The sequence below is a fragment of the Tursiops truncatus genome, chromosome 2, assembly GCF_011762595.2.
Source record: "Tursiops truncatus isolate mTurTru1 chromosome 2, mTurTru1.mat.Y, whole genome shotgun sequence".
NCBI classification, from domain to species: domain Eukaryota; kingdom Metazoa; phylum Chordata; class Mammalia; order Artiodactyla; family Delphinidae; genus Tursiops; species Tursiops truncatus.
The window spans coordinates 93,800,737-93,824,144 of record NC_047035.1 but is presented as its reverse complement, the minus strand read 5'-3'; the positions used below and the strand labels follow the sequence as shown (position 1 = coordinate 93,824,144).

The 23,408-nt window shown below is 52.1% G+C and overlaps 1 long non-coding RNA gene across 1 annotated transcript; it reads right to left on the bottom strand.

Annotated features, from left to right (window-relative positions):
- Window positions 1–2,123: 2,123 nt before the first annotated feature.
- On the bottom strand, window positions 2,124–5,337 carry LOC141277854 (uncharacterized). The gene is made up of 3 exons (XR_012329717.1): window positions 5,250–5,337; window positions 3,670–3,755; window positions 2,124–2,175 (listed from the first exon to the last, which is right to left on the bottom strand). It is a non-coding gene; the product is annotated as an uncharacterized lncRNA (long non-coding RNA).
- Between the last annotated feature and the right edge of the window lie 18,071 nt (window positions 5,338–23,408).

Here is a 23,408-nt window from a genome sequence, read left to right as displayed (position 1 = left end):
TGGAATTGCATTGAAAGCATAGGAAAAGAGGCAGAACGTCCACAATGATGCACTTGGCCAAAAAGGGCGTATGCGTTTTTTCCTGAATATATTCAGGAAAAAACGCATACGCCCTTTTTGGCCAACCAAGCAAGCTTGCAAAGGAAATCTGCACTACAATGAAGTCTCACTTCCCCCCGGTCAAAAGGGCCATCTGAAAAAAGTGTAAAATCCAGAAAGGCAGGACAGGCCATGGAGAACTGGGAGCCTTGTTATGCTGATGGGCGGGATGTAAATTGCCAACAGACACTCGGGAGAAGTGTATGGTGTTTCCTGAAACATCTAAAAAACAAAGCAACAGAGCCTAGGGCACTTCCACTTATGGTCCTATAGCTTAGGGAAATTAAAATCAAAAAGACACAGCCACCCCAAAGTTTGGGACGCCTCTGTTTACAAGAACCTCGTTTACAGTACAAGTTCAACATCGCAGAAAGTGAAAAATGGATAAAGAAGTTGTGGTATTTACTTACAAAGCAATATCACTCAGCAATGAAATCTATGTCATCAGGCCCTTAGCAGCACAATGAGTGGATTCAGGTATGATGATTCTAACTGAAATAAGTCACACAGAAAAAGAAACATCATAAGATATCAGTAATACACGGAATGTAAACTTGGCTACACAGGAACTGAATTACAGAACAGAACAGGGTCTCAAATTTAGAAAACCAACTTATGCTTGCTTAAAGGGAAAGGTGAGTTGGGGTGCTGCATAAAACCAGAGATTGAAATGAGCACAGATAAAGTTCCTTAAGCCAAATATGGAATAGACAAGAGCTACTCCTTGCTCAACGAAATGGACTCAACACCGCATATTAAACGCCTAAGAATGTACCTGACTAGTAAGTATCTTAAAACCTATGGATTGCTATGTCTCCGAAAGAGAATCAAGCATGTGTACAGGGGCATAATACGCAGCAGTGATAAGGGTTGGAGAGGTTCGGTGAGCAAATGAAGACCCTTTGAAGTCATATTGCATGGTACCCATTACACGGGTTTCAACTACCCAGGTTTAAGGTATTCTTCCTTCAGCTAAAACATGCATGTGGAACCCAGAGTATGATCAACCATGTGATCGGGAGACGTGTTCAAATATGTCTCAGTTTTCCGTCCCCTGGTACTCGGGTGCAACATTCCAGACGCTTTACTAACACTCTCCCCACTTGGAGAGTCAGCGCCTTTAACCTCCTGTTTGGCCCAGTTTGCAATTTCTGCGGAAGATGAACAGGAATAGCGAGAACCAATGAGAGACTAGCTGGAGGTGTCTGGACGGGCCAAATTTAACTCTCATTTCCCACCAGGAAGAGGAATTAACCAAAGGCTCAGCGTGCCGTGCCGGAACCAGATTAGGGCCTGAAGCCATCCTGCGGTGTTGCGGCCAGCTCACAAGAAAGCGAGTTGAAGAAAGGAGCTCAGGGGCACTGTAATTCACAAACCTGCAGAGTTATAAATGACAGCTATCGTCCAAAAATATACTGAAGTAAGGCTGCCAAGAGGACTTGAAAGCGGGGCAGAATTGCAGGAAACCGATTTCAGGAGGTAGACTGGAATTGCATTGAAAGCATAGGAAAAGAGGCAGAACGTCCACAATGATGCACTTGGCCAAAAAGGGCGTATGCGTTTTTTCCTGAATATATTCAGGAAAAAACGCATACGCCCTTTTTGGCCAACCAAGCAAGCTTGCAAAGGAAATCTGCACTACAATGAAGTCTCACTTCCCCCCGGTCAAAAGGGCCATCTGAAAAAAGTGTAAAATCCAGAAAGGCAGGACAGGCCATGGAGAACTGGGAGCCTTGTTATGCTGATGGGCGGGATGTAAATTGCCAACAGACACTCGGGAGAAGTGTATGGTGTTTCCTGAAACATCTAAAAAACAAAGCAACAGAGCCTAGGGCACTTCCACTTATGGTCCTATAGCTTAGGGAAATTAAAATCAAAAAGACACAGCCACCCCAAAGTTTGGGACGCCTCTGTTTACAAGAACCTCGTTTACAGTACAAGTTCAACATCGCAGAAAGTGAAAAATGGATAAAGAAGTTGTGGTATTTACTTACAAAGCAATATCACTCAGCAATGAAATCTATGTCATCAGGCCCTTAGCAGCACAATGAGTGGATTCAGGTATGATGATTCTAACTGAAATAAGTCACACAGAAAAAGAAACATCATAAGATATCAGTAATACACGGAATGTAAACTTGGCTACACAGGAACTGAATTACAGAACAGAACAGGGTCTCAAATTTAGAAAACCAACTTATGCTTGCTTAAGGGGAAAGGTGAGTTGGGGTGCTGCATAAAACCAGAGATTGAAATGAGCACAGATAAAGTTCCTTAAGCCAAATATGGAATAGACAAGAGCTACTCCTTGCTCAACGAAATGGACTCAACACCGCATATTAAACGCCTAAGAATGTACCTGACTAGTAAGTATCTTAAAACCTATGGATTGCTATGTCTCCAAAAGAGAATCAAGAGTGTGTACAGGGGCATAAACGCAGCAGTGATAGGATTGGAGAGGTTCGGTGAGCAAATGAAGACCCTTTGAAGTCATATTGCATGGTACCCATTCCACGGGTCTCAACTCTCCAGGTTTAAGGTATTCTTCCTTCAGCTAAAACATGCATGTGGAACCCAGAGTATGATCAACCGTGTGAACGGGAGACGTGTTCAAATATGTCTCAGTTTTCGTCCCCTGGTACTCGGGTGCAACATTCCAGACGCTTTACTAACACTCTCCCCACTTGGAGAGTCAGCGCCTTTAACCTCCTGTTTGGCCCAGTTTGCAATTTCTGCGGAAGATGAACAGGAATAGGGAGAACCAATGAGAGACTAGCTGGAGGTGTCTGGACGGGCAAATTTAACTCTCATTTCCCACCAGGAAGAGGAAATAACCAAAGGCTCAGCGTGCCGTGCCGGAACCAGATTAGGGCCTGAAGCCATCCTGCGGTGTTGCGGCCAGCTCACAAGAAAGCGAGTTGAAGAAAGGAGCTCAGGGGCACTGTAATTCACAAACCTGCAGAGTTATAAATGACAGCTATCGTCCAAAAATATACTGAAGTAAGGCTGCCAAGAGGACTTGAAAGCGGGGCAGAATTGCAGGAAACCGATTTCAGGAGGTAGACTGGAATTGCATTGAAAGCATAGGAAAAGAGGCAGAACGTCCACAATGATGCACTTGGCCAAAAAGGGCGTATGCGTTTTTTCCTGAATATATTCAGGAAAAAACGCATACGCCCTTTTTGGCCAACCAAGCAAGCTTGCAAAGGAAATCTGCACTACAATGAAGTCTCACTTCCCCCCGGTCAAAAGGGCCATCTGAAAAAAGTGTAAAATCCAGAAAGGCAGGACAGGCCATGGAGAACTGGGAGCCTTGTTATGCTGATGGGCGGGATGTAAATTGCCAACAGACACTCGGGAGAAGTGTATGGTGTTTCCTGAAACATCTAAAAAACAAAGCAACAGAGCCTAGGGCACTTCCACTTATGGTCCTATAGCTTAGGGAAATTAAAATCAAAAAGACACAGCCACCCCAAAGTTTGGGACGCCTCTGTTTACAAGAACCTCGTTTACAGTACAAGTTCAATATCACAGAAAGTGAAAAATGGATAAAGAACTTGTGGTACTTACGTACAATGCAGTATCACTCAGCAATGAAATCTATGTCATCAGGCCCGTAGCAGCATAATGAGTGGATTCAGGTACGATGATTCTAACTGAAATAAGTCACACAGAAAAAGAAACATCATAAGATATCAGTAATACACGGAATGTAAACTTGGCTACACAGGAACTGAATTCCAAAACAGAACAGGGTCTCAAATTTAGAAAACCAACTTATGCTTGCTTAAGGGGAAAGGTGAGTTGGGGTGCTGCATAAAACCAGAGATTGAAATGAGCACAGATAAAGTTCCTTAAGCCAAATATGGAATAGACAAGAGCTACTCCTTGCTCAACGAAATGGACTCAACACCGCATATTAAACGCCTAAGAATGTACCTGACTAGTAAGTATCTTAAAACCTATGGATTGCTATGTCTCCGAAAGAGAATCAAGCATGTGTACAGGGGCATAAACGCAGCAGTGATAGGATTGGAGAGGTTCGGTGAGCAAATGAAGACCCTTTGAAGTCATATTGCATGGTACCCATTCCACGGGTCTCAACTCTCCAGGTTTAAGGTATTCTTCCTTCAGCTAAAACATGCATGTGGAACCTAGAGTATGATCAACCATGTGATCGGGAGACGTGTTCAAATATGTCTCAGTTTTCGTACCCTGGTACTCGGGTGCAACATTCCAGACGCTTTACTAACACTCTCCCGACTTGGAGAGTCAGTCCCTTTAACCTCCTGTTTGGCCCAGTTTGCAATTTCTGCGGAAGATGAACAGGAATAGCGAGAACCAATGAGAGACTAGCTGGAGGTGTCTGGACGGGCAAATTTAACTCTCATTTCCCACCAGGAAGAGGAAATAACCAAAGGCTCAGCGTGCCGTGCCGGAACCAGATTAGGGCCTGAAGCCATCCTGCGGTGTTGCGGCCAGCTCACAAGAAAGCGAGTTGAAGAAAGGAGCTCAGGGGCACTGTAATTCACAAACCTGCAGAGTTATAAATGACAGCTATCGTCCAAAAATATACTGAAGTAAGGCTGCCAAGAGGACTTGAAAGCGGGGCAGAATTGCAGGAAACCGATTTCAGGAGGTAGACTGGAATTGCATTGAAAGCATAGGAAAAGAGGCAGAACGTCCACAATGATGCACTTGGCCAAAAAGGGCGTATGCGTTTTTTCCTGAATATATTCAGGAAAAAACGCATACGCCCTTTTTGGCCAACCAAGCAAGCTTGCAAAGGAAATCTGCACTACAATGAAGTCTCACTTCCCCCCGGTCAAAAGGGCCATCTGAAAAAAGTGTAAAATCCAGAAAGGCAGGACAGGCCATGGAGAACTGGGAGCCTTGTTATGCTGATGGGCGGGATGTAAATTGCCAACAGACACTCGGGAGAAGTGTATGGTGTTTCCTGAAACATCTAAAAAACAAAGCAACAGAGCCTAGGGCACTTCCACTTATGGTCCTATAGCTTAGGGAAATTAAAATCAAAAAGACACAGCCACCCCAAAGTTTGGGACGCCTCTGTTTACAAGAACCTCGTTTACAGTACAAGTTCAATATCACAGAAAGTGAAAAATGGATAAAGAACTTGTGGTACTTACTTACAATGCAGTATCACTCAGCAATGAAATCTATGTCATCAGGCCCGTAGCAGCATAATGAGTGGATTCAGGTACGATGATTCTAACTGAAATAAGTCACACAGAAAAAGAAACATCATAAGATATCACTAATACACGGAATGTAAACTTGGCTACACAGGAACTGAATTCCAGAACAGAACAGGGTCTCAAATTTAGAAAACCAACTTATGCTTGCTTAAGGGGAAAGGTGAGTTGGGGTGCTGCATAAAACCAGAGATTGAAATGAGCACAGATAAAGTTCCTTAAGCCAAATATGGAATAGACAAGAGCTACTCCTTGCTCAACGAAATGGACTCAACACCCCATATTAAACGCCTAAGAATGTACCTGACTAGTAAGTATCTTAAAACCTATGGATTGCTATGTCTCCGAAAGAGAATCAAGCATGTGTACAGGGGCATAAACGCAGCAGTGATAGGATTGGAGAGGTTCGGTGAGCAAATGAAGACCCTTTGAAGTCATATTGCATGGTACCCATTCCACGGGTTTCAACTACCCAGGTTTAAGGTATTCTTCCTTCAGCTAAAACATGCATGTGGAACCTAGAGTATGATCAACCATGTGATCGGGAGACGTGTTCAAATATGTCTCAGTTTTCCTCCCCTGGTACTCGGGTGCAACATTCCAGACGCTTTACTAACACTCTCCCCACTTGGAGAGTCAGTCCCTTTAACCTCCTGTTTGGCCCAGTTTGCAATTTCTGCGGAAGATGAACAGGAATAGCGAGAACCAATGAGAGACTAGCTGGAGGTGTCTGGACGGGCAAATTTAACTCTCATTTCCCACCAGGAAGAGGAATTAACCAAAGGCTCAGCGTGCCGTGCCGGAACCAGATTAGGGCCTGAAGCCATCCTGCGGTGTTGCGGCCAGGCTCACAAGAAAGCGAGTTGAAGAAAGGAGCTCAGGGGCACTGTAATTCACAAACCTGCAGAGTTATAAATGACAGCTATCGTCCAAAAATATACTGAAGTAAGGCTGCCAAGAGGACTTGAAAGCGGGGCAGAATTGCAGGAAACCGATTTCAGGAGGTAGACTGGAATTGCATTGAAAGCATAGGAAAAGAGGCAGAACGTCCACAATGATGCACTTGGCCAAAAAGGGCGTATGCGTTTTTTCCTGAATATATTCAGGAAAAAACGCATACGCCCTTTTTGGCCAACCAAGCAAGCTTGCAAAGGAAATCTGCACTACAATGAAGTCTCACTTCCCCCCGGTCAAAAGGGCCATCTGAAAAAAGTGTAAAATCCAGAAAGGCAGGACAGGCCATGGAGAACTGGGAGCCTTGTTATGCTGATGGGCGGGATGTAAATTGCCAACAGACACTCGGGAGAAGTGTATGGTGTTTCCTGAAACATCTAAAAAACAAAGCAACAGAGCCTAGGGCACTTCCACTTATGGTCCTATAGCTTAGGGAAATTAAAATCAAAAAGACACAGCCACCCCAAAGTTTGGGACGCCTCTGTTTACAAGAACCTCGTTTACCGTACAAGTTCAATATCACAGAAAGTGAAAAATGGATAAAGAACTTGTGGTACTTATGTACAATGCAGTATCACTCAGCAATGAAATCTATGTCATCAGGCCCGTAGCAGCATAATGAGTGGATTCAGGTACGATGATTCTAACTGAAATAAGTCACACAGAAAAAGAAACATCATAAGATATCACTAATACACGGAATGTAAACTTGGCTACACAGGAACTGAATTCCAAAACAGAACAGGGTCTCAAATTTAGAAAACCAACTTATGCTTGCTTAAGGGGAAAGGTGAGTTGGGGTGCTGCATAAAACCAGAGATTGAAATGAGCACAGATAAAGTTCCTTAAGCCAAATATGGAATAGACAAGAGCTACTCCTTGCTCAACGAAATGGACTCAACACCCCATATTAAACGCCTAAGAATGTACCTGACTAGTAAGTATCTTAAAACCTATGGATTGCTATGTCTCCGAAAGAGAATCAAGCATGTGTACAGGGGCATAAACGCAGCAGTGATAGGATTGGAGAGGTTCGGTGAGCAAATGAAGACCCTTTGAAGTCATATTGCATGGTACCCATTCCACGGGTTTCAACTACCCAGGTTTAAGGTATTCTTCCTTCAGCTAAAACATGCATGTGGAACCTAGAGTATGATCAACCATGTGATCGGGAGACGTGTTCAAATATGTCTCAGTTTTCCTCCCCTGGTACTCGGGTGCAACATTCCAGACGCTTTACTAACACTCTCCCGACTTGGAGAGTCAGTCCCTTTAACCTCCTGTTTGGCCCAGTTTGCAATTTCTGCGGAAGATGAACAGGAATAGGGAGAACCAATGAGAGACTAGCTGGAGGTGTCTGGACGGGCAAATTTAACTCTCATTTCCCACCAGGAAGAGGAATTAACCAAAGGCTCAGCGTGCCGTGCCGGAACCAGATTAGGGCCTGAAGCCATCCTGCGGTGTTGCGGCCAGGTCACAAGAAAGCGAGTTGAAGAAAGGAGCTCAGGGGCACTGTAATTCACAAACCTGCAGAGTTATAAATGACAGCTATCGTCCAAAAATATACTGAAGTAAGGCTGCCAAGAGGACTTGAAAGCGGGGCAGAATTGCAGGAAACCGATTTCAGGAGGTAGACTGGAATTGCATTGAAAGCATAGGAAAAGAGGCAGAACGTCCACAATGATGCACTTGGCCAAAAAGGGCGTATGCGTTTTTTCCTGAATATATTCAGGAAAAAACGCATACGCCCTTTTTGGCCAACCAAGCAAGCTTGCAAAGGAAATCTGCACTACAATGAAGTCTCACTTCCCCCCGGTCAAAAGGGCCATCTGAAAAAAGTGTAAAATCCAGAAAGGCAGGACAGGCCATGGAGAACTGGGAGCCTTGTTATGCTGATGGGCGGGATGTAAATTGCCAACAGACACTCGGGAGAAGTGTATGGTGTTTCCTGAAACATCTAAAAAACAAAGCAACAGAGCCTAGGGCACTTCCACTTATGGTCCTATAGCTTAGGGAAATTAAAATCAAAAAGACACAGCCACCCCAAAGTTTGGGACGCCTCTGTTTACAAGAACCTCGTTTACCGTACAAGTTCAATATCACAGAAAGTGAAAAATGGATAAAGAACTTGTGGTACTTACGTACAAAGCAATATCACTCAGCAATGAAATCTATGTCATCAGGCCCTGTAGCAGCATAATGAGTGGATTCAGGTACGATGATTCTAACTGAAATAAGTCACACAGAAAAAGAAACATCATAAGATATCACTAATACACGGAATGTAAACTTGGCTACACAGGAACTGAATTCCAAAACAGAACAGGGTCTCAAATTTAGAAAACCAACTTATGCTTGCTTAAGGGGAAAGGTGAGTTGGGGTGCTGCATAAAACCAGAGATTGAAATGAGCACAGATAAAGTTCCTTAAGCCAAATATGGAATAGACAAGAGCTACTCCTTGCTCAACGAAATGGACTCAACACCGCATATTAAACGCCTAAGAATGTACCTGACTAGTAAGTATCTTAAAACCTATGGATTGCTATGTCTCCGAAAGAGAATCAAGCGTGTGTACAGGGGCATAAACGCAGCAGTGATAGGATTGGAGAGGTTCGGTGAGCAAATGAAGACCCTTTGAAGTCATATTGCATGGTACCCATTCCACGGGTTTCAACTACCCAGGTTTAAGGTATTCTTCCTTCAGCTAAAACATGCATGTGGAACCTAGAGTATGATCAACCATGTGATCGGGAGACGTGTTCAAATATGTCTCAGTTTTCGTACCCTGGTACTCGGGTGCAACATTCCAGACTGCTTTACTAACACTCTCCCGACTTGGAGAGTCAGTCCCTTTAACCTCCTGTTTGGCCCAGTTTGCAATTTCTGCGGAAGATGAACAGGAATAGGGAGAACCAATGAGAGACTAGCTGGAGGTGTCTGGACGGGCAAATTTAACTCTCATTTCCCACCAGGAAGAGGAATTAACCAAAGGCTCAGCGTGCCGTGCCGGAACCAGATTAGGGCCTGAAGCCATCCTGCGGTGTTGCGGCCAGCTCACAAGAAAGCGAGTTGAAGAAAGGAGCTCAGGGGCACTGTAATTCACAAACCTGCAGAGTTATAAATGACAGCTATCGTCCAAAAATATACTGAAGTAAGGCTGCCAAGAGGACTTGAAAGCGGGGCAGAATTGCAGGAAACCGATTTCAGGAGGTAGACTGGAATTGCATTGAAAGCATAGGAAAAGAGGCAGAACGTCCACAATGATGCACTTGGCCAAAAAGGGCGTATGCGTTTTTTCCTGAATATATTCAGGAAAAAACGCATACGCCCTTTTTGGCCAACCAAGCAAGCTTGCAAAGGAAATCTGCACTACAATGAAGTCTCACTTCCCCCCGGTCAAAAGGGCCATCTGAAAAAAGTGTAAAATCCAGAAAGGCAGGACAGGCCATGGAGAACTGGGAGCCTTGTTATGCTGATGGGCGGGATGTAAATTGCCAACAGACACTCGGGAGAAGTGTATGGTGTTTCCTGAAACATCTAAAAAACAAAGCAACAGAGCCTAGGGCACTTCCACTTATGGTCCTATAGCTTAGGGAAATTAAAATCAAAAAGACACAGCCACCCCAAAGTTTGGGACGCCTCTGTTTACAAGAACCTCGTTTACCGTACAAGTTCAACATCACAGAAAGTGAAAAATGGATAAAGAAGTTGTGGTATTTACTTACAAAGCAATATCACTCAGCAATGAAATCTATGTCATCAGGCCCTTAGCAGCACAATGAGTGGATTCAGGTATGATGATTCTAACTGAAATAAGTCACACAGAAAAAGAAACATCATAAGATATCACTAATACACGGAATGTAAACTTGGCTACACAGGAACTGAATTCCAAAACAGAACAGGGTCTCAAATTTAGAAAACCAACTTATGCTTGCTTAAGGGGAAAGTTGAGTTGGGTTGCTTCATAAAACCAGAGATCGAAATGAGCACAGATGAAGTTGTATAAGCCAAATATGGAATAGACAAGAGCTACTCCTTGCTCAACGAAATGGACTCAACACCCCATATTCAACGCCGAGGAATATACCTGCCTTGTAAGAATCATAAAATCTATGGATTTATATATCTCTGTAAGAGAATCAAGAGAGCGTACAGCGGCATTAAAGCAGTGAAAATCAGCTAAATCCCATATTAAAAATAAATTTCTTAAACAAAACACAATGACAGTGAAATAGAGAGCAATACTTAAGTAATTCATTCAAGGCTTCTGATGCAACCTGCATTTACCATATCTACAACCAGAGCTGGGTGACACATAAGGCTGGACACTTGGGGCTCATAAGATTGGTGAGGTTCGGTGAGCAAATGCAGACCCTTTGAAGTCATATTGCATAGTACCCATTCAATGGGTCTCAACTCTCCAGGTTTAAGGTATTCTTCCTTCAGCTAAAACATGCATGTGGAACCCAGAGTATGATCCACCCTAACCCTTCCCCGAAGCCTTACCCTAACCCATTCCCAAGTCCTAAACCGTACGCCAATACTAACCCATGCTCTCACACGTACGTTCACCCTAAACCGTTTTCGTACCTGCACCTGGACCCTAAACCGTACTCAAACCCTAACCCTAACCCTAGCCCGAACACTAACTCTAACACTTCCCCGGAGCCTTCCCCTCACCCGTCACCTAATCCTAACATGTACAATAAAACTAAACCGTGCCCTCACATGTACGCTCCCCGTGAAACGTTGTCGTACCCTCACCTCGACCCTAAACCGTCCCCGTCCCCTAACCCTAACCCTAGCCCGAACCCTAAACATAACCCTTCCCCGAATCCTTCCCATCACCCATCCATAATCCTAACCCGTACGCTAACATTAACCCGTGCCCTCACACGTACGCTCCCCGTGAACCGTTGTCGTACGCTCACCTGGACCCTACACCGTCCCCGTCCCCTAACTCTAACCCTAGCCGGAACCCTAACACTAAACCTTCCAGGAAGCCTTCCACTCACCCGTCCCCTATTCCTAAGCCGTACGCTAACACTAACCCGTGCCCTCACACGTATGCTCCCCCTAAACCGTTGTCATACCCTCACCTGGACCCTAAACCGTCCCCATCCCCTAACCCTAACCCTAGCCGGAAACCTAACCCTAACTCTTCCCAGGAGCCTTCCACTCACCCGTCCCCTAATCCTAACCCGTACGCTAACATAAACCGAGCTCTCACACGTACGCTCCCCCTGAAACGTTGTCATACCCTCACCTGGACCCTAAACCGTCCCCGTCCCCTAACCCTAACTCTAGCCCGAACCCTAACCCTAAACCTTCCCCAAAGCCTTCCCCTCACACGTCCCTTAATCCTAACCCGTACGCTAACACTAACCCGTGCCCTCACACGTACGCTCCCCCTAAACCATTGTCGTACCCTCACCTGGACCCTAAACCGTCCCCGTCCCCTAACTCTAACCCTAGCCCGAACCCTAACCGTAACCCTTCCCCGAAGCCTTCCCGTCACCCGTCCCCTAATGCTAACCCATACGCTAACACTAACACGTGCCCTCACACGTACGCTCCCCCTAAACCGTTGTCGTACCCTCATCTGGACCCTAAACCGTCCCCTTCCCCTAACCCTAATTCTAGCCCAATCCCTAAACCTAACCCTTCCCCGAAGCCTTCCCCTCACCCGTCCCCTAATCCTAACCCGTTCGGTAACACTAACCCGTTCCCTCACACGTACGCTCCCCCTAAACCGTTGTTGTACCCTCACCTGGACCATAAACCGTCCCCGTCCCCGTCCCCTAACCCTAGCCCGAACCCTAACCCTAACCCTTCCCCGAACCCTTCCCCTCACATGTCCCCTAATCCTAACCCGTACGCAAACACTAACCCGCGCCCTCACACGTACGCTCCCCCTAAAGCGTTCCCGTACCCTCCCCTGGACCCTAAACCGTCCCCGTCCCCTAACCCTAACCCTAGCCTGAACCCTAACCCTAACCCTTCCCCGAAGCCTGACCCTCACCCGTCCCCTAATCCTAACCCGTACGCTAACACTAACCCACGCCCTTACACGTACGCTCTCACTTAAGCGTTGCCGTACACTTCCCTGGACCCTAAACCGTCCCCGTCCCCTAACCCGAACCCTAACCCTAACCCTTCCCCGATGCCTGACCCTCACCCGTCCCCTAATCCTAACCCATACGCTAACACTAACCCGCGCCCTCACACGTACGCTCCCCCTAAAGCGTTGCCGTACCCTCCCCTGGACCGTAAACCATCCCCGTCCCCTAACCCTAACCCTAGCCCGAACCCTAACCCTAACACTTCCCCGAAGCCTGACCCTCACCCGTCCCCTAATCCTAAACCGTACGCTAAGACTAACCCGCGCCCTCACACGTACGCTCCCCATAAAGCGTTGCCGTACCCTCCCCTGGACCCTAAACCGTCCCCGTCCCCTAACCCTAACCCTTAGCCTGAACCCTAACCCTAACCCTTCCCCGAAGCCTGACCCTCACCCGTCCCCTAATCCTAAACCGTACGCTAACACTAACCCGCGCCCTCACACGTACGCTCCCCCTAAAGCGTTGCCGTACCCTCCCCTGGACCCTAAACCATCCCCGTCCCCTAACCCTAACCCTAGCCCGAACCCTAACCCTAACCCTTCCCCGAAGCCTGACCCTCACCCGTCCCCTAATCCTAACCCGTACGCTAACACTAACCCGCGCCCTCACACATACGCAACCCCTAAAGCATTGTCGTACCCTCCCCTGGACCCTAAACCGTCCCCGTCCCCTAACCCTAACCCTAGCCCGAACCCTAACCCTAACCCTTCCCCGAAGCCTGACCCTCACCCGTCCCCTATTCCTAACCCGTACGCTAACACTAACCCGCGCCCTTACACGTACGCTCCCCATAAAGCGTTGCCGTACCCTCCCCTGGACACTAAACCGTCCCCGTCCCCTAACCCTAACCCTAGCCCGAACCCTAACCCTAACCCTTCCCCGAAGCCTGACCCTCACCCGTCCCCTAATCCTAACCCGTACGCTAACACTAACCCACGCCCTCACAAGTACGCTCCCCCTAACGCGTTGCTGTACCCTCCCCTGGACCCTAAACCGTCCCCGTCCCCTAACCCTAACCCTAGCCCGAACCCTAACCCTAACACTTCCCCGAAGCCTGACCCTCACCCGTCCCTTAATCCTAACCCGTACGCGCACACTAACCCGCGCCGTCACGCGTACTCTCCCCCTAAAGCATTGCCGTACCCTCCCCTGAACCCTAAACCGTCCCCGTCCCCTAACACTAACACTAGACCGAACCCTAACCCTAACCCTTCCCTGAAGCCTGACCCTCACCCGTCCCCTAATCCTAACCCGTACGCTAACACTAACCCGCACCCTCACACGTACGCTCCCCCAAAAGCGTTGCCGTACCCTCCCCTGGACCCTAAACCGTCCCCGTCCCCTAACCCTAAACCTAGCCCGAACCCTAACCCTAACCCTTCCTCGAAGCCTGACCCTCATCCATCCCCTAATAATAAACCATACGCTAACACTAATCTGTGCCCTAACACGTACGCTCCCCCTTAAGCGTTGCCGTACCCTCCCCTGGACCCTAAACCGCCCCCGTCCCCTAACCCTAAACCTAGCCCGAACCCTAACCCTAACCCTTCCTCGACGCCTGACCCTCATCCGTCCCCTAATAATAAACCATACGCTAACACTAATCTGTGCCCTCACACGTACGCTCCCCCTTAAGCGTTGCCGTACCCTCCCCTGGACCCTAAACCGTCCCCGTCCCCTAACCGTAACCCTAGCCCTGAACCCTAACCCTAACCCTTCCCCGAAGCCTGACCCTCACTCGTCCCCTAATCCTAACCCGTACTGCTAACACTAACCCGCGCCCTCGTACGTACGCTCCCCCTAAAGCGTTGCCGTACCCTCCCCTGGACCTTAAACCGTCCCCGTCCCCTAACCCTAACCCTAGCCCGAACCCTAACCTAACCCTTCCCCGAAGCCTGACCCTCACCCGTCCCCTAATCCTAACCCGTACGCTAACACTAACCCGCGCCCCTCACACGTACGCTCCCCCTAAAGCGTTGCCGTACACTCCCCTGGACCCTAAACCGTCCCCGTCCCCTAACCCTAACCCTAGCCCGAACCCTAACCCTAACCCTTCCCCGAAGGCCTGACCCTCACCCGTCCCCTAATCCTAACCCGTACGCTAACACTAACCCGCGCCCTCACACATACGCTACCCCTAAAGCGTTGTCGTACCCTCCCCTGGACCCTAAACCGTCCCCGTCCCCTAACCCTAACCCTAGCCCGAACCCTAACCCTAACCCTTCCCCGAAGCCTGACCCTCACCCGTCCCCTATTCCTAACCCGTACGCTAACACTAACCCGCGCCCTTACACGTACGCTCCCCCTAAAGCATTGCCGTACCCTCCCCTGGACCGTAAACCGTCCCCGTCCCCTAACCCTAACCCTAGCCCGAACCCTAACCCTAACCCTTCCCCGAAGCCTGACCCTCACCCGTCCCCTAATCCTAACCCATACGCTAACACTAACCCACGCCCTCACACGTACGCTCCCCCTAAAACGTTGTCGTACCCTCCCCTGGACCCTAAACCGTCCCCGACCCTAACCCTAACCTTAGCCCGAACCCTAACCCTAACCCTTCCCCGAAGCCTGACCCTCACCCGTCCACTAATCCTAACCCGTACGCTAACACTAACCCGCGCCCTCACACCTACGCTTCCCCTAAAGCGTTGCCGTACACTCCCCCGGACCCTAAACCGTCCCCGTCCCCTAACCCTAACCCTAGCCCAAACCCTAACCCTAAACCTTCCCAGAAGCCTGACCCTCACCCGTCCCCTAATCCTAACCCGTACGCTAACACTAACCCGTGCCCTCACACGTACGCCCCCCAAAAGCGTTGTCTTACCTTCTCCTGGACCCTAAACCGTCCCCATCCCCTAATCCTCACCCTAGCCCGAACCCTAACCAAAACCCTTCCCCGAAGCCTGACCCTCACCCGTGCCCTAATCCTAACCACTACGCTAACACTAACCCGTGCCCTCACACGTACGCTCCTCTTAAAGCGTTGTCGTACCCTCCCGGGACCCTAAACCGTCCCCGACCCCTAACCCTAAACCTAGCCCGAACCCTAACCCTAACCCTTCCCCGAAGCCTGACCCTCACCCGTCCACTAATCCTAACAAGTACGCGAACACTAACCCGCGCATTCACACATACGCTCCCCCTAAAGCATTGTTGTACCCTCCCCTGGACCCTAAACCTTCCCCGTGCCATAACCCTAACCCTAGCCCGAACCCTAACCCTAACCCTTCCCCGAAGCCTGACCCTCACCCGTCCCCTAATCCTAACCCGTACGCGAACTCTGACCCGCGCCCGCACACGTACGCTCCCCCTAAAGCGTCGTACCCTCCCCTGGACCCTAAACCGTCCCCGTCCCCTAACCCTAACCCTAGCCCGAAGCCTAACCCTAAGCCTTCCCCGAAGCCTGACCCTCACCCGTCCCCTAATCCTAACCCGTACGCTAACACTAAGCCGCGCCCTCACACGTACGCTCCCCCTAAAGCGTTGTCGTACCCTCCCCTGGATCCTAATCCGTCCCCGTCCCCTAACCCTAACCCTAGCTCGAACCGTAACCCTAAGCCTTCCTCGAAGCCTGACCCTCACTCGTCCCCTAATCCTTACTCGTACGCTAACACTAACCCGCGCCCTCACACGTACGCTCCCCCTAAAGCGTTGTCCGTACCCTCCCCTGGACCCTAAACCGTCCCCGTCCCCTAACCCTAACCCTAGCCCGAACCCTAACCCTAACCCTTCCCCGAAGCCTGACCCTCACCCGTCCCCTAATCCTAACCCGTACGCTAACACTAACCCACGCCCTCACACGTACGCTCCCCCTAAAGCGTTGTCGTACCCTCACCTGGACCCTAAACCGTCCCCGTCCCCTAAACCTAACCCTAGCCCGAACCCTAACCCTAACCCTTCCCCGAAGCCTGACCCTCACCCGTCCCCTAATCCTAACCCGTACGCTAACACTAACCCGCGCCCTCACACGTACGCTCCCCCTAAAGCGTTGTCGTACCCTCCCCTGGACCCTAAACCGTCCCCGTCCCCTAACACTAACCCTAGCCCGAACCCTAACCCTAACCCTTCCCCGAAGCCTGACCCTCACCCGTCCCCTAATCCTCAACCCGTACGCTAACACTAACACACGCCCTCACACGTACGCTCCCCCTAAAGCATTGTAGTACCTTCACCTGGACCCTAAACCGTCCTAGTCCCCTAACCCTAACCCTAGCCCGAACCCGAACCCTAACCCTTCCCCGAAGCCTGACCCTCACCCGTCCCCTAATCCTAACCCGTACGCTAACACTAACCCGCGCCGGCACATGTACGCTCCCCCTAAAGCATTGTCGTACCCTCACCTGTACCCTAAACCGTCCCCGTCCCTTAACCGTAACCCTAGCCCGAACCCTAACCCTAAACCTTCCCCGAAACTTAACCCTCACCCGTCCCCTAATCCTAACCCGTACGCTAACACTAACCCGCGCCCTCACACGTACGATCCCCCTAAAGCGTTGTCGTACCCTCCCCTGGACCCTAAACCGTCCCCGTCCCCTAACCCCAACCCTAGCCCGAACCCTAACCCTAACCCTTCCCCGAAGCCTGACCCTCACCCGTCCCCTAATCCTAACCCGTACGCCAACACTAACCCGCGCCCTCACACCTACGCTCCCCCTAAAGCGTTGTCGTACCCTCCCCTGGACCCTAAACCGTCCCCGTCCCCTAACACTAACCCTAGCCCGAACCCTAACCCAAACCCTTCCCCGAAGCCTGACCCTCACCCGTCCCCTAATCCTCAACCGTACGCTAACACTAACACACGCCCTCACACGTACGCTCCCCCTAAAGCATTGTAGTACCTTCACCTGGACCCTAAACCGTCCTAGTCCCCTAACCCTAACCCTAGCCCGAACCCTAACCCTAACCCTTCCCCGAAGCCTGACCCTCACCCGTCCCCTAATCCTTACCCGTACGCTAACACTGACCCGCGCCGTCACACCTACGCTCCCCCTAAAGCGTTGTCGTACCCTCCCCTGGACCCTAAACCGTCCCCGTCCCCTAACCCTAACCCTTCCCCGAAGCCTGAGCCTCACCCATCCCCGAAGCTTAACCCGTACAGTAAAACTATCCTGCGCCCTCACATCTACGCTCCCCCTAAAGAGTTGTCGTACCCTCCCCTGGACCCTAAACCGTCCCCGTCCCCTAACCCTAACCCTAGCCCGAACCCTAACCCTAACCATTCCCCGAAGCCTGACCCTCACCCGTCTCCTAATCCTAACCCGTACGGTAACACTAACCCGCGCCCTCACACATACGCTCCCCCTAAAGCGTTGTCGTACCCTCCCCTGGACCCTAAACCGTCCCCGTCCCCTAACCCTAACCCTAGCCCGAACCCTAACCCTAACACTTCCCCGAAGCCTGACCCTCACCCGTCCCCTAATCCTGACCCGTACGCTAACACTAACCCACGCCCTCACACGTACGCTCCCCCTAAGGCGTTGTCGTACCCTCACCTGGACCCTAAACGGTCCCCGTCCCCTAACCCTAACCCTAGCCCTAAACCTAACCCTAACGCTTCCCCGAAGCCTGACCCTCACCCGTCCCCTAATCGTAACCCGTACGCTAACACTAACCCGCGCCCTCACACGTACGCTCCCCCTAAAGCGTTGTCGTACCCTCCCCTGGACCCTAAACCATCCCCGTCCCCTAACCCTAACCCTAGCCCGAACCCTAACCCTAACCCTTCCCCGAAGCCTGACCCTCACCCGTCCCCTAATCCTAACCCGTACGCTAACACTAACCCGCGCCCTCACACCTACGCTCCCCCTAAAGCGTTGTCGTACCCTCACCTGGACCCTAAACGGTCCCCGTCCCCTAACCCTAACCCTAGCCCGAACCCTAACCCTAACGCTTCCCCGAAGCCTGACCCTCACCCGTCCCCTAATCCTAACCCGTACGCTAACACTAACCCGCACCCTCACACATACGCTCCCCCTAAAGCGATGTCGTACCCTCACCTGGACCCTAAACCGTCCCCGTCCCTACCCTAACCCTAGCCCGAACCCTAACCCTAACACTTCCCCGAAGCCTGACCCTCACCCGTCCCCTAATCCTGACCCGTACGCTAACTACTAACCCACGCCCTCACACGTACGCTCCCCCTAAAGCGTTGTCGTACCCTCACCTGGACCCTAAACCGTCCCCGTCCCCTAACCCTAACCCTAGCCCTAACCCTAACCCTAACCCTTCCCCGAAGCCTGACCCTCACCCGTCCCCTAATCGTAACCCGTACGCTAACACTAACCCGCGCCCTCACACGTACGCTCCCCCTAAAGCGTTGTCGTACCCTCACCTGGACCCTAAACAGTCCCCGTCCCCTAACCCTAACCCTAGCCCGAAACCCTAACCCTAAACCTTCCCCGAAGCCTGATCCTCACCCGTCCCCTAATCCTAACCCGTACGCTAACACTAACCCGCGCCCTCACACTGTACGCTCCCCCTAAAGCGTTGTCGTACCCTCCCCTGGACCCTAAACCGTCCCCGTCCCCTAACCTAACCCTAGCCCGAACCCTAACCCTAACCCTTCCCCGAAGCCTGACCCTCACCCGTCCCCTAATCCTAACACGTACGCTAACACTAACCCGCGCCCTCACACGTACGCTCCCCCTAAAGCGTTGTCGTACCCTCACCTGGACCCTAAACCGTCCCCGTACCCTAACCCTAACCCTAGCCCGAACCCTAACCCTAACCCTTCCCCGAAGCCTGACCCTCACCCGTCCCCTAATCCTAAAGCCGTACGCTAACACTAACCCGCGCCCTCACACGTACGCTTCCCCCTAAAGCGTTGTCGTACCCTCACCTGGACCCTAAACCGTCCCCGTCCCCTAACCCTAACCCTAGCCCGAACCCTAATCCCTAACACTTCCCCGAAGCCTGACCCTCACCCGTCCCCTAATCCTAACCCGTACGCTAACACTAACCCGCGCCCTCACACGTATGCTCCCCCTAAAGCGTTGTCGTACCCTCACCTGGACCCTAAACCGTCCCCGTCCCCTAACCTAACCCTAGCCCGACCCTAACCCTAACCCTTCCCCGAAGCCTGACCCTCACCCGTCCCCTAATCCTAACCCGTACGCTAACACTAACCCGCGCCCTCACATGTACGCTCCCCTTAAAGCGTTGTCGTACCGTCACCTGGACCCTAAACCGTCCCCGTCCCCTAACCCCTAACCCTAGCCCGAACCCTAACCCTAACCCTTCCCCGAAGACTGACCCTCACCCGTCCCCTAATCCTAACCGTACGCTAACACTAACCTGCGCCCTCACACGTACGCTCCCCCTAAAGCGTTGTCGTACCCTCCCCTGGACCCTAAACCGTCCCCGTCCCCTAACCCTAACCCTAGCCCGAACCCTAACCCTAACACTTCCCCGAAGCCTGACCCTCACCCAGTCCCTAATCCTGACCCGTACACTAACACTAACCTGCGCCCTCACATGTACGCTCCCCCTAAAGCGTTGTCGTACCCTCATCTGGACCCTAAACCGTCCCCGAACCCTAACACTAACCCTAGCCCGAACCCTAACCCTAACCCTTCCCCGAAGCCTGACCCTCACCCGTCCCCTAATCCTAACCCGTACGCTAACACCAACCCGCGCCCTCACACGTACGCTCCCCGTAAAGCTTTGTCGTACCCTCAACTGGACCCTAAACCGTCCCCGTCCCCTAACCCTAACCCTAGCCCGAACCCTAACCCTAACCCTTCCCTGAAGCCTGACCCTCACCCGTCCCCTAATCCTAACCCGCATGCTAACACTAACCCACGCCCTCACAAGTACGCTCTCCCTAAAGCGTGGTCGTACCCTCACCTGGACCCTAAACAGTCCCCTTCCCCTAACCCTAACCCTAGCCCGAACCCTAAACCTAACCCTTCCCTGACCCTGACCCTCACCCGTCCCCTAATCCTAACCCGTACGCTAACACTAACCCACGCCCTCACACGTACGCTCCCCCTAAAGCGCTGTCGTACCCTCACCTGGACCCTAAACCGTCCCCGTCCCTACCCTAACCCTAGCCCGAACCCTAACCCTAACACTTCCCCGAAGCCTGACCCTCACCCGTCCCCTAATCCTGACCCGTACGCTAACTCTAACCCACGCCCTCACACGTACGCTCCCCCTAAAGCGTTGTCGTACCCTCACCTGGACCCTAAACGGTCCCCGTCCCCTAACCCTAACCCTAGCCCTAACCCTAACCCTATCGCTTCCCCGAAGCCTGACCCTCACCCGTCCCCTAATCGTAACCCGTACGCTAACACTAACCCGCGCCCTCACACGTACGCTCCCCCTAAAGCGTTGTCGTACCCTCACCTGGACCATAAACCTTCCCCGTCCCCTAACCGTAACCCTACCCCGAACCCTAACCCTAAACCTTCCCCGAAGCTTGATCCTCACCCGTCCCCTAATCCTAACCCGTACGCTAACACTAACCCGCGCCCTCACATGTGCACTCCCCCTAAAGCGTTCTCGTACCCTCACCCGGACCGTAAACCGTCCCCATCCCCTAAACCTAACCCTAGCCCGAACCTTAACCCTAACCCTTCCCCGAAGGCCTGACCCTCACCCGTCCCCTAATCCTAACACGTACGCTAACACTAACCCGCGCCCTCACACGTACGCTCCCCCTAAAGCGTTGTCGTACCCTCCCCTGGACCCTAAACCGTCCCCGTCCCCTAACCCTAACCCTAGCCCGAACCCTAACCCTAACCCTTCCCCGAAGCCTGACCCTCACCCGTCCCCTAATCCTAACCCGTACGCTAACACTAACCCGCGCCCTCACACGTACGCTCCCCCTAAAGCGTTGTCGTACCCTCCCCTGGACCCTAAACCGTCCCCGTCCCCTAACCCTAACCCTAGCCCGAACCCTAACCCTAACCCTTCCCCGAAGCCTGACCCTCACCCGTCCCCTAATCCTAACCCGTACGCTAACACTAACCCGCGCCCTCACACGTACGCTCCCCCTAAAGCGTTGTCGTACCCTCACCTGGACCCTAAACCGTCCCCGTCCCCTAACCCTAACCCTAGCCCGAACCCTAACCCTAACCCTTCCCCGAAGCCTGACCCTCACCCGTCCCCTAATCCTAACCCGTACGCTAACACTAACCCGCGCCCTCACACGTACGCTCCCCCTAAAGCGTTGTCGTACCCTCACCTGGACCCTAAACCGTCCCCGTCCCCTAACCCTAACCCTAGCCCGAACCCTAACCCTAACCCTTCCCCGAAGCCTGACCCTCACCCGTCCCCTAATCCTAACCCGTACGCTAACACTAACCCGCGCCCTCACACGTACGCTCCCCCTAAAGCGTTGTCGTACCCTCACCTGGACCCTAAACCGTCCCCGTCCCCTAACCCTAACCCTAGCCCGAACCCTAACCCTAACCCTTCCCCGAAGCCTGACCCTCACCCGTCCCCTAATCCTAACCCGTACTGCTAACACTAACCCGCGCCCTCACACGTACGCTCCCCTAAAGCGTTGTCGTACCCTCACCTGGACCCTAAACCGTCCCCGTCCCCTAACCCTAACCCTAGCCCGAACCCTAACCCTAACCCTTCCCCGAAGCCTGACCCTCACCCGTCCCCTAATCCTAACCCGTACGCTAACACTAACCCGCGCCCTCACACGTACGCTCCCCCTAAAGCGTTGTCGTACCCTCACCTGGACCATAAACCGTCCCCGTCCCCTAACCCTAACCCTAGCCCGAACCCTAACCCTAACCTTCCCCGAAGCCTGACCCTCACCCGTCCCCTAATCCTAACCCGTACGCTAACACTAACCCGCGCCCTCACACGTACGCTCCCCCTAAAGCGTTGTCGTACCCTCACCTGGACCCTAAACCGTCCCCGTCCCCTAACCCTAACCCTAGCCCGAACCCTAACCCCTAACCCTTCCCCGAAGCCTGACCCTCACCCGTCCCCTAATCCTAACCCGTACGCTAACACTAACCAGCGCCCTCACACGTACGCTCCCCCTAAAGCGTTGTCGTACCCTCACCTGGACCCTAAACCGTCCCCGTCCCCTAACCCTAACCCTAGCCCGAACCCTAACCCTAACCCTTCCCCGAAGCCTGACCCTCACCCGTCCCCTAATCCTAACCCGTACGCTAACACTAACCCACGCCCTCACACGTACGCTCCCCCTAAAGCATTGTCGCACCCTCACCTGGAACCTAAACCGTCCCCGTCTCCTAACCCTAACCCTAGCCCGAACCCTAACCCTAAACCTTCCCTGAATCTGAACCTCACCCGTCCCCTAATCCTAACCTGTACTCTAACACTAACCCGCACCCTCACACCTACGCTCCCCCTAAAGCGTTGTCGTACCCTCACTTGGACGCTAAAACGTCCCCGTCCCCTAACCCTAACCCTAGCCCGACCCTAACCCTAACCCTTCCTAGAAGCCTGACCCTCACCCGTCCCCTAATCCTAACCCGTACGCTAACACTAACCCGCGCCCTCACACGTACGCTCCCCCTAAAGCGTTGTCATACCCTCCCCTGGACCCTAAACCGTCCCCGTCCTCTAACCCTAACCCTAGCCCGAACCCTAACCCTAACCTTTCCCCGAAGCCTGACCCTCACCCGTCCCCTAATCCTAACCCTTACGCTAATCAGTAACCTGCGCCCTCACTCGTATGCTCCCCCTAAAGCGTTGTCGTACCCTCCCCTGACCCTAAACCGTCCCCGTCCCCTAACCCTAACCCTAGCCCGAACCCTAACCCTAAGCCTTCCCCGAAGCCTGACCCTCACCCGTCCCCTAATCCTAACCCGTACGCTAACACTAACCCGCGCCCTCACACGTACGCTCCCCTAAAGCGTTGTCGTACCCTCCCCTGGACCCTAAACCGTCCCCGCTCCCCTAACCCTAACCCTAGCCGAACCCTAACCCTAACCCTTCCCGAAGCCTGACCCTCACCCGTCCCCTAATCCTAACCGTACGCTAACACTAACCCGCGCCCTCACACGTACGCTCCCCTAAAG